The sequence below is a fragment of the Hyla sarda genome, chromosome 6 (assembly GCF_029499605.1).
Source record: "Hyla sarda isolate aHylSar1 chromosome 6, aHylSar1.hap1, whole genome shotgun sequence".
Lineage (NCBI taxonomy): Eukaryota > Metazoa > Chordata > Amphibia > Anura > Hylidae > Hyla > Hyla sarda.
In genome coordinates this window covers 20,159,199-20,171,719 of record NC_079194.1, presented here as the reverse complement: position 1 = coordinate 20,171,719, position 12,521 = coordinate 20,159,199, and the positions used below count along the sequence as shown (strand labels likewise).

Here is a 12,521-nt window from a genome sequence, read left to right as displayed (position 1 = left end):
CCTCATATCCCGTCCTCATATCCCGACCTCATATCCGGTCCTCATATCCCATCCATTCTAGAAGGTAAACTAGAGTAATGGTGGTCACCAGAGGTGGCAGCAGAGAGCAGAAAGTATATATGAATGGGTATAAAGGGGTACTCAGCTGCTGATCAGGTAATAGCAGATGGTATTGATAAGTTAAAGGGGTACTCCACTGCTCAGCGTTTGGAACAAACTGTTCCGAACGGAGCTGGTGCCGGTAGCTTGTGACATCATAGCCCCGCCCCCTCATGATGTCTCACCCCTCCCCCTCAATGCAAATCTATGGGAGGGGGTGTGACGAATGTCACGCCCCCTCCCATAGACTTGCATTGAGGGGGCATGGCGCGACGGCATGAGGGGAGCGTGGCTATGACATCACGAGCTCCGGCCGCCGACTCCAGTATTCGGAACAGTTTGTTCCAAACGCTGAGCAGCGGAGTACGTCCTATGTTCGCAAAATTCGCATGTTCGTTCTCTTTTTTTTTTTTCGATGCCAAAATTCGTAATGAGCAATTATATCTTTCACCAAAAAGAAGGAAGTGATCAGTGTCCAGTCTGGAAGTGCCGATATTCGCATAAATATTTGCATAAATTCCCATGAAAAAAAGCACGAATATTCGTCATTACGTGTATATATATATATCACTATATTCTAAATATTCGCGAAATCGCTAAAATTAGCATTTCAAATATTCGCGCTCAACACTATACATCAGTTAGTTAACCAACCCCTTTCAAATGTGAAGGGTTCAGACAACTTAAAGGGGTACTCCGGGGAAAACAATTTTTTTTTTAAATCAACTGGTGCCAGAAAGTTAAATAGATTTGTAAATTACTTCTATTTAAAAATCTTAATCCTTCCAGTATTTATAAGCTGCTGTATGCTCCACAGTAAGTTCTGTAGTTCTTTCCAGTCTAACCACGGTGCTCTCTGCTGACACCTCTGTCCGTGTCAGGAACTGTCCAGAGTAGGAGAGGTTTGCTATGGGGACAGTTCCTGATACAGACAGAGGTGTCAGCAGAGAGCACTGTGGTCAGACTGGAAAGAACTACACAACTTCCTATGGAGCATACAGCAGCAGGATTAAGATTTTTAAATAAAAGTAATTTACAAATCTGTATAACTTTCTGGCACCAGTTTTCCACCGGAGTACCCCTTAACGACGTAGGACGTAAATGTACGTACATTTACGTCCTAAGCATAGCCGCTAGCATCGGAGCGATGCCTGGATCATGCGCGGCAGGTACCGGCTGTTGATCGCAGCCAGGGACCCGCCGGTAATGGCGGACACCCGCGATCCCGCGGATGTCCGCCATTAAACCCTCAGATGCCGTGATCAATACCGATCACGGCATCTGCAGCATTGCGGTCACTTAACTGGATGATCGGATCGCCCGCAGCGCTGCCGAGGCGATCAGATCATCCAGCACAGCAGCCGGAGGTCCCCTCACCTGGCTCCGCTGCCTTCCGGGAGTCTTCTGCTCTTATCTGCCTTCCCGCAGACCAGAGCAGAAGATGACCGATAACCCTGATCAGTGCTGTGTCCTATACATAGCACTGAACAGGATTAGCAATCGAATGATTGCTTTAAATAGTCCCCTATGGGGACTATTAAAGTGTAAAAATAAAAGTAAAAAAAGTAAAAAAATGAAGTTAAAAAAATGTGAAAAACCCCCTCCCCCAATAAAAACGTAAATTGACCCATTTTCCCTATTTCACCACCAAAAAGTGTTAAAAAATATTTTATTTACATATTTGGTATCGCCACGTGCATAAATATCTGAACTATTAAAATAAAATGTTAATGATACCGTACGGTGAACGGCGTGAACGTAAAAAAATAAAAAGTCCAAAATAGATGCTTTTTTATAGCATTTTATCCCCCAAAAAATAATAAAAAATGTAGTAAAAGTTTTATATAAGCAAATATGGTTTCATTAAAAATTACAGATCATGGTGCAAAAAATGAGCCCTCATACCGCCGCTTATAGGGAAAAATGAAAAAGTTATAGGTCTTCAAAATAGGGGGATCTTAAACGTACTAATTTGGTTAAAAAGTTTGTGATTTTTTTAAGCGCAACAGTAATAGAAAAGTATATTATCACGGGTATCATTTTAATGGTATTGACCCAAAGAATAAAGAACACGTCACTTTTACCATAAATTGTACAGCGTGAAAACGAAACCTTCCAAAATTAGCAAAATTTAGGTTTTCTTTTTAATTTCCCCACACAAATAGTATTTTTTTGGTTGCGCCATACATTTTATGGTAAAGTGAGTGATGGCATTACAACGGAAAACTGGTCACGCAAAAAGCAAGCCCTCATACTAGTCTGTGGATGAAAATATAAAAGAGTTATGATTTTTTGAAGGCGAGGAGGAAAAAATGAAAACGTAAAAATAAAATTTTCTGCGTCCTTAAGGCCAAAATGGGCTGAGTCCTTAAGAGGTTAAAGGAGTACTCCGGTGCTAAGACATCTTATCCCCTATCCAAAGGATAGGGGATAAGATGCCTGATCGCGGGGGTCCCACCACTGGGGACCCCCGTGATCTTTCACGTAGCACCCCGTTACCATCAGCCCCAAGAGCATGTTCACTCCGGGTCTGATGACTGGCGATCACGGGGCCGTGTGATGTCACGCTCCGCCCCCTCAATGCAAGCCTATGGGAGGAGACGTGACAGGGGGCAGAGCCGTGACGTCACAATGCTCCGGCCCCGTGATTGCCAATCATCAGATCGGAGCGAACATGCTCCGGGGGCTGATTGTAACGGGGTGTTGCGTGCAAGATCACGGGGTGCCCAGCAGCGGGACCCCCGCGATCAGGCATCTTATCCCCTATACTTTGTATAGGGGATGAGATGTTTTAGCGCCAGAGTACCCCTTTTTTCTTTGAAATCAACTGGTGCCAGAAAGTTAAACATATTTGTAAATTACTTCTATTAAAATGTTTTATTCCTTCCAGTACTTATTAGCTGCTGAATGCTACAGAGGAAATTCCTTTCTTTTTGGAACACTGATGACATCACGAGCACAGTGCTCTTTGCTGACAGTTGCTCTCTGTCCATTTTAGCAACTGTGCATAGCAGATGTATGCTAAGGGCCGCATGGTGGCTTAGTGGTTAGTGCTGGGGCCTTGGGTTCAAATCCCACTAAGGACAACAATAAATAAATAAAGACTTATTATTATTATAATAACGTCAGCAGAGAGCGCTGTGCTCGTGATGTCATCAGAGAGCATTCCAAAAAGAATAGAATTTCCTCTGTAGTATTAAGCAGCTAAGAAGGAAGTACAGGAAGGATTAAGATTTTTTAATAGAAGTACTTTACAAATCTGTTTAACTTTCCGGAGCCAGTTGATTTAAAAGAAAAAAGGTTTTCACCGGAGTACCCCTGTAAGTCGAAGAGTCGAAGACTTTATTTGGGAAGTTCCCCACACGTTTAGCCATCTATTCCCATGACATGGCATCAGTAAATTGCCGACTTCATGCTAGTTCTGGCGGAAGTATAAATGACTGTTTTATAGAAGTGAAGAGAGTGAGAGTTATACGGCTCATTTTATTAGTTTTCTTCTCAGTCACGGTGGGTAGATAGAGAATCGTATGACAGAACATTGTGATGGGTAGATCACCACGAATTACAGAATGGGAAAGTATTGTACGTGTACTTATATTATCATCCAATTGTGAAATAACCTCCTACAGAATGTCTGGTGTCACTTATACAGTAAATTGCATTTAGAAAGTTTTATGTTTTTTTTACATTATGTAGCTCCTTGTGCTAAAAAATTAAAATAAAATAAAAATTAATAAAATGAACAGGCCCTCTGTTATGACACAAAATTTAGTTCTGGCTCCTCCCATTTTTCTTGATCTTCTCTATGATTTGGAGTTCCCTGTGGTAAATTCAGCTAATTGGATGTGATATGGAGAGACACAGCCCTGTCTATTTCCTAAGGACGCAGGGATTTTTTTTTATTTTTGCACTTAAAGGGGTACTCCTCTGGAAGACTTATTTTTAAATCAACTGGTGTCAGAAAGTTAACCCCTTAAGTCCCAATACAAATAAACCTGTACGCCCCTGAAAGACCAGGCCTGTTTTTTTTCACATCGGGGATGTCTGTCTTTATTAGAGAATAACTCTGGTAACGTTTTGCCAATCACGATAATTCTTACATTGTTTTTTTGTCACACGTTGTCCTTCATGTACATAGTAAAAGTAAGCTGATATCATTTGTAGTTTTTTTTTTTACAATGCAAAAAATCATGACATTTTTGAAAAAATTAAGATTTTTTGCTATTTAACACTAATAGGTTGCATATATTTATACTTCCTGACCAAATAGTTTATGAAACTTATACTTTCAGATGTCTACTTTATTTTGACGTCATTTTTTTGTTTTTAATTGACATTTTAAATTAATTAGAAGCCTAACAATTTAACTTGAAATTTAGAAAATTTAGAAAATTTGAAAAGTACATATTTTTTTATGTGCTATGCAAGGTTTGCAGAAATTTGAAGGTGGTAGAACATAGGAACACCCCCCAAATGACCCCATTTTAAAAACTAGACCCCTCAAGGTATTCGCTAGGGGGTACAGTGAGTATTTTAACACTATAGTTTTTTGGCAGGAATTATTACAAAGTCAGTGTTAAAAATTTGAAATTTGCAATTTTTCACAAATGCATCATTTTTGGGGCATATTTTTTGTACATCACTTCTGATATTGCAAGAAATGCACCCTATATTTTATTAAGCTGCTTGTCCCATGTTCGGAAATACCCCCGCTGAGGCCATATTTGGCTCCTTGACCGCCTGGTAGGACCCCAAAAGAGAGGAGCCTCCTTTGGCTTTCAGGGCATCATTATATGAATAGTCACCATTCATACTGCGTTTCTGCAGTATCGGTGTCCGTTATCATGTCAAAAAAGGGATCCAATGTATATTGTAGTAGTCTCATTCAGAAATGAATAGAGCTGCTACAGTATACATCAGCATCACTCTTTTTGACATGATGCAGACGGATACCTCTAACACTGCGGAAACGCAGTATGAATGGGACGCAGTGTAGAGTCACATAGATCACATCCGCAGCATATTTCACACCGCAGATGCCCCCCGGCAGTCACAAGGGCGAGATCACTGCTGTGGCTGGGTAGCTCAGTGTGTCCGCTCATGACTTCCGGCGGGAAATCCGACACTATTAGTGGACATACAAAGCTACCCAGCTGCAGCAGGGAGCTCATTATTGTGACTGTTGGCGGGCATCCGCAGCATGTAATATGCTGCGGATGTGCGCCGTGTGATCCTACACATACATTTTTATTTGTCATTATATTTATTTAATAAATGTATTTTTATTTCATTTTTTTACACTTTTTTTACACTTTTTTTTACACTTTTTTTATACTTATTGTTGTTTTTACACTTTTATTTATTTTATATTTTTTTCACTTTTTTTTATGCTTTGGAATACTTAGTATTCCAAAGAATTGCAGATATATGCTGCCTGCTAGTTTTACACTATCAGGCAGCATATGAGGACTTGCCTCTGGCACGTCCTCACATGCAATAACCGGGGCAGACCTGGGGGTCCTAGTAAAGACCCCCGGCTGCCCAGGTAAGCAGCAGCACCCCGCAAAAGTTGCGGGGTGCTACAGGAGAGGGACAGAGAGGGACAGAGGGAGCCCGGAAGCGAAATGAAAAAAAAATGTCACTAAAATGCTAGTTTTTCCCCAAATGTAAAATTTTTACAAGGGGCAATAGAAGAAAATGACCCCCAAAATTTGTAACCCCATTTCTTCTGAAATATGGGGTATTTTCTTACTTACTTACTTTTTTCCTATTTTCCCTTGTGAAAATGAAAAATTTTGGGTAACACCAGCATTTTAGTGAAAAATGTTTTTGTTTGTTTTTTCTTTTCATTTTTCCATCCAACTTTGAAGAATTTTCATAAACACCTGTGGGGTGTTAAGGCTCACTATACCCCTTGTTACATTCCGTGAGGGGTGTAGTTTCCAAAATGGGGTCACATGTGGGTATTTATTTTTTTGGGTTTATCTCAGAACCGCTGTAAAATCAGCCACCCCTGTGCAAATCCCCAATTTAGGGGCGCTCTCCCTCCTGACCTTTGTTGTACATCTGCAGAGCATTTTACGCCCACATATGGGGTATTTCCGTACTCAGGAGAAATTGACTTACAAATTTGGGGGGTCTTTTTTTTCCTTTTACCTCTTGTGAAAATAAAAAGTATGGGGCAACACCAGATGTTAGTGTAAATGTTTTAATTTTTTTACACTAACAGGCTGGGGTGGCCCCCAACTTTTCCTTTTCAAAAGGTGTAAAAGGAGAAAAAGCCCCCCAAAATTTGTAGTGCAATTTCTCCTGAGTACGGAAATACCCCATATGTGGCCCTAAACTGTTTCCTTGAAATACGTCAGGGCTCCAAAGTGAGAGAGCGCCATGCGCATTTGAGGACTAAATTAGGGATTGCATAGGGGTGGACATAGGGGAATTCTACGCCAGTGATTCCCAAACAGAGTGCCTCCAGCTGTTGCTATACTCTCAGCATGCCTGGACAGTCAGTAGCTGTCTGGAAATGCTGGGAGTTGTTGTTTTGCAACAGCTGGAGGCTCCATTTTGGAAACATTGCCATACAATAAGTTTTTAATTTTTATTGGGGGGGGGGGCAGTGTAAGGGGTGTATATGTAGTGCATTACCCTTTATTATGTGGTAGTGTAGTGCAGTGTTTTTAGGGTACATTCGCACTGGCGGAGGTTTTCAGTGAGTTTCCCGCTGGGAAAATTTGCCACAGCTCAAACTTGAAGCAGGAAACTCACTGTAAACCTGCCCGTGTGAATGTACCTTGTACATTCACATGGGGGGGGGGGGGCAAACCTCCAGCTGTTTCAAAACTACAACTCCCAGCATTCCAGCATGTGCCGACAGACCATGCATGGTGGAAGTTGTACAGTACTTTTGCAACAGCTGGAGGCACACTGGTGGGAAAACCTTCAGTTAGGTTCTGTTACCTTACTCAGTATTTTCCATCCAGTGTGCCTCCAGCTGTTGCAAAAATACAACAGCTGGAGGTATGCAACTTCAACTCCCAGCATGCCAAGACACCTGTTTGAGCATGCTGGGACTTGCAGTTTTGCATCATCTGGAGGGCTACAGTTTATTGACCACTGCACAGTGATCTCCAAACTGTAGCCCTCCAGCTGTTGCAAAACTGCAAATCCCAGCATGTCCTAATAGCTGTGTGGGCATGCTGGGAGTTGTAGTTTTGCAACATCTGGAGGGCTACAGTTTAGAGTCCACTGTATAATGGTCTCAAACTGTAGCCCTCCAGATGTTGCTAGGCAACTCACCGGCTTCCGTAGGATCCAGGGAGTCAGCCGCATGACATCGCCGCCCGCCGATCACCAATGCCGTACACCGCCCGCAGCTTTCGCCGATGGGTAAGTGGACTTCGGCGCCGGTCCCTGTCGGTTTCCCCGTTCTGCCCCACCTATTGTGGGGGGGGGGGGGGCAGAACGGGGAAACCGAAAGTTAACCCCCCCCTGCCCCAGATCTGCTATTCGACCAATAGCAGGGATAGGAGGGGTGCCTGCCGCCTGGCTCCTATTCCTTCAGGGTGATCGTGGGTGTCTTGGACAACCCAATCTCCCTTATTTTCCAGGTCAGCAGGTCACCATAGACCCGTATGACCCGAAAAACGCGCAATTCGCCGGTGTAAATTCACCGGCGATTTGCGCTGATCACTGACATGGGGGGTCTGATGACCCCCTGGGCATTTGCGTGGGGTACCTGCTGATAGATATCAGCATTCACCCCGGTCCGGTCCCCGCGCGGCACGTGGCGGGGACCGAAATTCTGACGGGCATACAGGTACGCCCTGGGTCCCTAACTACCAGGAAGCCAGGGCGTACCCATACGCCCTGGGTCCTTAAGGGGTTAAAGGGGTACTCCGGCCCTAAGACATCTCAGATAAGATGTCTGACCGTGGGGGTCCCGCCACTGGGTACCCCCGCAATCTTGCATTTGGCACCCACCTCTTTGAGCTTCACGCTGTGCTGCCAGCTCACAAACTGCCGGGTGCCGACCACGGGGCTGGAGTATCGTGACGTCATGACTCCGCCCTGCCCCCCGCTATGTAAGTCTATGGGAGGGGGGGGGGGTGACGTCACTAGGGGGCAGAGTTGTGACGTCACAATACTCCAGCCCCGCGGTCGGCACCCGGCAGTTTGTGAGCTGGCAGCGCGGCGTGCAGATCAAAGACGTGGGTGTCGAATGCAAGATTGCGGGGGTCCCCAGCGGCGGGACCCCCGCAATCAGACATCTTATCCCCTATCTTTTGTAATAAGATGTCTTAGGGCCGGAGTACCCCTTTAACTGTTTAAAGGAGTACTCAACATGTTTTTAAATCAACTGGCGGCAGAAAGTTAAACAGATTTTTAAATTATTTCTATTCAAAATCTTAATCCTTCCAGAACTTAGCTGCTGTATGCTCCAGAGGAAGTTGTGTAGTTCTTTCCAGTCTGACCACAGTGCTCTCTGCTGACATCTCTGTCCATGTCAGGAACTGTCCAGAGTAGGAGCACCAAGATGAAATACCAGCAAGAAAGAAAATATAAAGTATCTCATCCTCTTATGGCTTGTGCTAGTGAGTAAACATGTTAACCAGAGTGATACCTACTGCGACCACAGCGCCCGCTGACCACCGTACTGGGAATGCAGATTGGTACTTGTCAGTCAGACCGAGTAGATGAAGAGATATTGTTATTACCATAAAAACCTTACAACAAGAACAGAACCAAGATTATTTGACCTTTTTTCTAATTCTGTGAAAGACTGGAATGGAAGGCTAAAAAAAATGGGGGAGATTTATCAAAACCTGTGCAGAGGAAAACTTGCCCAGTTGCCCATAGCAACCAATCAGATCGCTTCTTTCATTTTTCATAAAAATGAAAGCAGCAAGCTGATTGGTTGCTATGGGCAACTGGGCAAGTTTTCCTCTGCACAGGTTTTGATAAATCTCCCCCATTATGTACAAGTGAAACCTACCACCATTTTAGACATTTACACTCCAATTAGCAGAATTTATTTCATGTTATTTTTATAGACATGTTGGCAAATACTCACAGCCAGCGGGTTACTTTGTCTGGCCAAATTATTTATGAGGTTGGAATGAGCCAGAACTGACAGTTTGTGGGTAGAAAAGAAAAAACAAAAAAGCTCTGAAAATTCTACCCTATTTACCCTTAGGCTTTGTTCACACAGTGTTTTTTTTTTTGTTGTTTTTTTTTTTGGCATTCTCCACAGTATTACCGTATTTTTCGCACCGGCGTATAAGACACACCCAATTTTTAGGGGCAAAATCTAAAAAAAATAAAGATTTTGAACCCAATAGTGGTCTTCAACCTGCGGACCTCCAGATGTTGCAAAACTACAACTCCCAGCATGCCCGGACAGCCGTTGGCTGTCCGGGCATGCTGGGAGTTGTAGTTTTGCAACATCTGGAGGTCCGCAGATTGAAGACCACTGCATAGGAGGTAATACTCACATGTCCCCGCCGCTCCGGACCCGTCACCGCTGCCCTTGATGTCGCTCCATCGCTGTCACCGCGTCCCCGTCGCTCCGGAACGTCTCTGCTGCCGGCCTGGTATCCTCGCTCTCCGTCGCCGCCATCACGTTGTTACGCACGCCGACGCACGTACGCGACGACGTGATGACGAGGAAGGAGAGCGCCGGCCATACAGGGGATCCCTGAACGGAGAAGACACCGAGGAGGCAGGTAAGGTCCCTCCCCCCGGTGTCCTGTAAGCACTAACCCGGCTATTCAGTCGGGCTGTTCGGGACCGCCGCGGTGAAATCGCGGCGGTCCCGAACAGCCCGACTGAACAGCCGGGTTAGTGTCACTTTCCCTTCAGACGCGGCGGTCAGCTTTGATCGCCGCGTCTGAAGGGTTAATACAGGGCATCACCGCGATCGGTGATGTCCTGTATTAGCCGCGGGTCCCGGCCGTTGATGGCTGCAGGGACCGCCGCGATAGGGGTGAATTCGCCATATAAGATGCACCGACTTTTCCCCCCCACGTTTGGGGAAGAAAAAGTGCGTCTTATACGGCGAAAAATACGATAATTTGTTCAAAAACTGCTGCAAACGATACTCTAAAATCAGTATTGAATTATAGAAAAGTCTATATATTCTATGTTAATGCATTTTTTAAGTACTTTAGGGTGTTTTTAGTTTATTTATTTTTTATGTAGCATGTCCTGGATGATTTTTTTTTCTCTATTTACCGTATATACTCGAGTATAAGCCGACCCGAGTATAAGCCGAGACCCCTAATTTCAACCCAAAATCCCAGGAAAAGTTATTGACTCGAGTATAAGCCTAGGGTGGGAAATACCTCATCCCCCCATGTAATCATCCAGACCCGTCATTAACATCCTCATCATCATCCCCTTGTCATCATCCCACACATCCCCCCTTCATCATCCCCTTATCATCCCACACATCCCCCCTTCATCATCCCCTTATCATCCCACACATCCCCCCTTCATCATCCCCTTGTCATCATCCCACACATCCCCCCTTCATCATCCCCTTATCATCCCACACATCCCCCCTTCATCATCCCCTTGTAATCATCCCACACACCCCCTTCATCATCCCCACCCCCCTTCATCATCCCCACACCCCCCCCTTCATCATCCTCTTCTCATCATTCGCCCTCAGTGGTCTTCAACCTGCGGACCTCCAGAGGTTTCAAAACTACAACTCCCAGCAAGCCCGGGCAGCCATCGGCTGTCCGGGCTTGCTGGGAGTTGTAGTTTTGAAACCTCCGGAGGTCCGCAGGTTGAAGACCACTGCGGCCTTCAACATCATCCAGCCCCCTCTCACCCCCTTTAGTTCTGAGTACTCACCTCCGCTCGGCGCTGGTCCGGTCCTGCAGGGCTGTCCGGAGAGGAGGTGGTCCGGTGAGGAGGTGGTCCGGGCTGCTATCTTCACCGGGGGCGCCTCTTCTCCGCGCTTCCGGCCCGGAATAGAGGCGTTGCCTTGACAATGACGCAGAAGTACGTTGGCAATGAACGCACCTCTGCGTCGTTGTCACGGCAACGTGACTATTCTGAGGCCGGGCCCGAAGCGCTTAGAAGAGGCCTCCCCGGTGAAGATAGCAGCCCGGAACCACTATCCCACCGGACCACCTCCTCTCCGGACAGTCCTGCAGCACCGGACCAGCGCCGAGCGGAGGTGAGTATTCAGAACTAAAGGGGGTGAGAGGGGGCTGGATGATGTTGAAGGCCGCAGTGGTCTTCAACCTGCGGGCCTCCGGAGGTTTCAAAACTACAACTCCCAGCAAGCCCGGACAGCCGATGGCTGCCCGGGCTTGCTGGGAGATGTAGTTTTGAAACCTCTGGAAGTCCGCAGGTTGAAGACCACTGCGGGTGGGGGAGTTCACTCGAGTATAAGCCGAGGGGGGTGTTTTCAGCACGAAAAATCGTGCTGAAAAACTCGGCTTATACTCGAGTATATACGGTAGTTTTGTTATTTTTAACCCCTTAAGGACCAGGCCAATTTTATTTTTGCATTTTCGTTTTTTCCTCCTCGTCTTCAAAAAAATCGTAACTCTTTTATATTTTAATCCACAGACTAGTATGAGGGCTTGTTTTTTGCGTGACCAGTTGTCCTGCGTAATGACATCACTCATTTTACCATAAAATGTATGGCGCAACAAAAAAAATTCTATTTGTGTGGGCAAATTAAAAAGAAAACCGCAATTTAGCAAATTTTGGAAGGTTTGGTTTTCACGCGGTATAATTTACGGTAAAAATGACATGTGTTCTTTATTCTTTTGGGTCAATTCAATTAAAATGATACCCATGATAACCTACTTTTCTATTATTGTTGCGCTTAAAAAAATCGCAAACTTTTTAACCAAATTAGTTTGTTTAAAATCCTTCTATTTTGACGACCTATAACTTTTTAATTTTTCCGTATAAGCGGCGGTATAAGGGCTCATTTTTTGCGCCATAATCATTACTTTTTATTAATACCACATTTGTGTTTATAAAACTTGTATTCATTTTTTTTATTATTTTTCTATTGAATAAAATGTGATAAAAAAGTAGCAATTTTGCGCTTTTTTTATTTTTACCTTCACGCCGTTTACCGTATGGGATCAATTACATTACATTTTAATAGTTTGGACATTTACGCACTCGGCGATACCAAATATGTGTATTAACTATTTATTTTATACACTTTATGGGGGTAAATGGGAAAAAATAACGTTTTACATTTTTATTGGGGGAGGGGATTTTTCACATGTTTTGTACTTTTTTTTGTACTTTTTTTACTTTCACTTTTACACTTTAATAGTCCCTATAGGGTATTATCTATAGCAATCATTTGATTGCTAATACTGTGCAGTGCTATGTACAGGACACAGCACTGATCAGTATTATCAGTGATCTTCTGCTCTGGTCTG

General features: G+C 44.4%; 1 long non-coding RNA gene across 1 annotated transcript in view; it reads right to left on the bottom strand.

Annotated features, from left to right (window-relative positions):
• LOC130275378 (uncharacterized) overlaps window positions 1-8,863 on the bottom strand; it is a 47,962-nt gene extending 39,099 nt beyond the window's left edge. The window contains exon 1 of the long non-coding RNA XR_008844756.1: window positions 8,724-8,863. This is a non-coding gene — a long non-coding RNA (uncharacterized LOC130275378). The remainder of the gene's footprint in view (window positions 1-8,723) is intronic.
• Window positions 8,864-12,521: the final 3,658 nt, after the last annotated feature.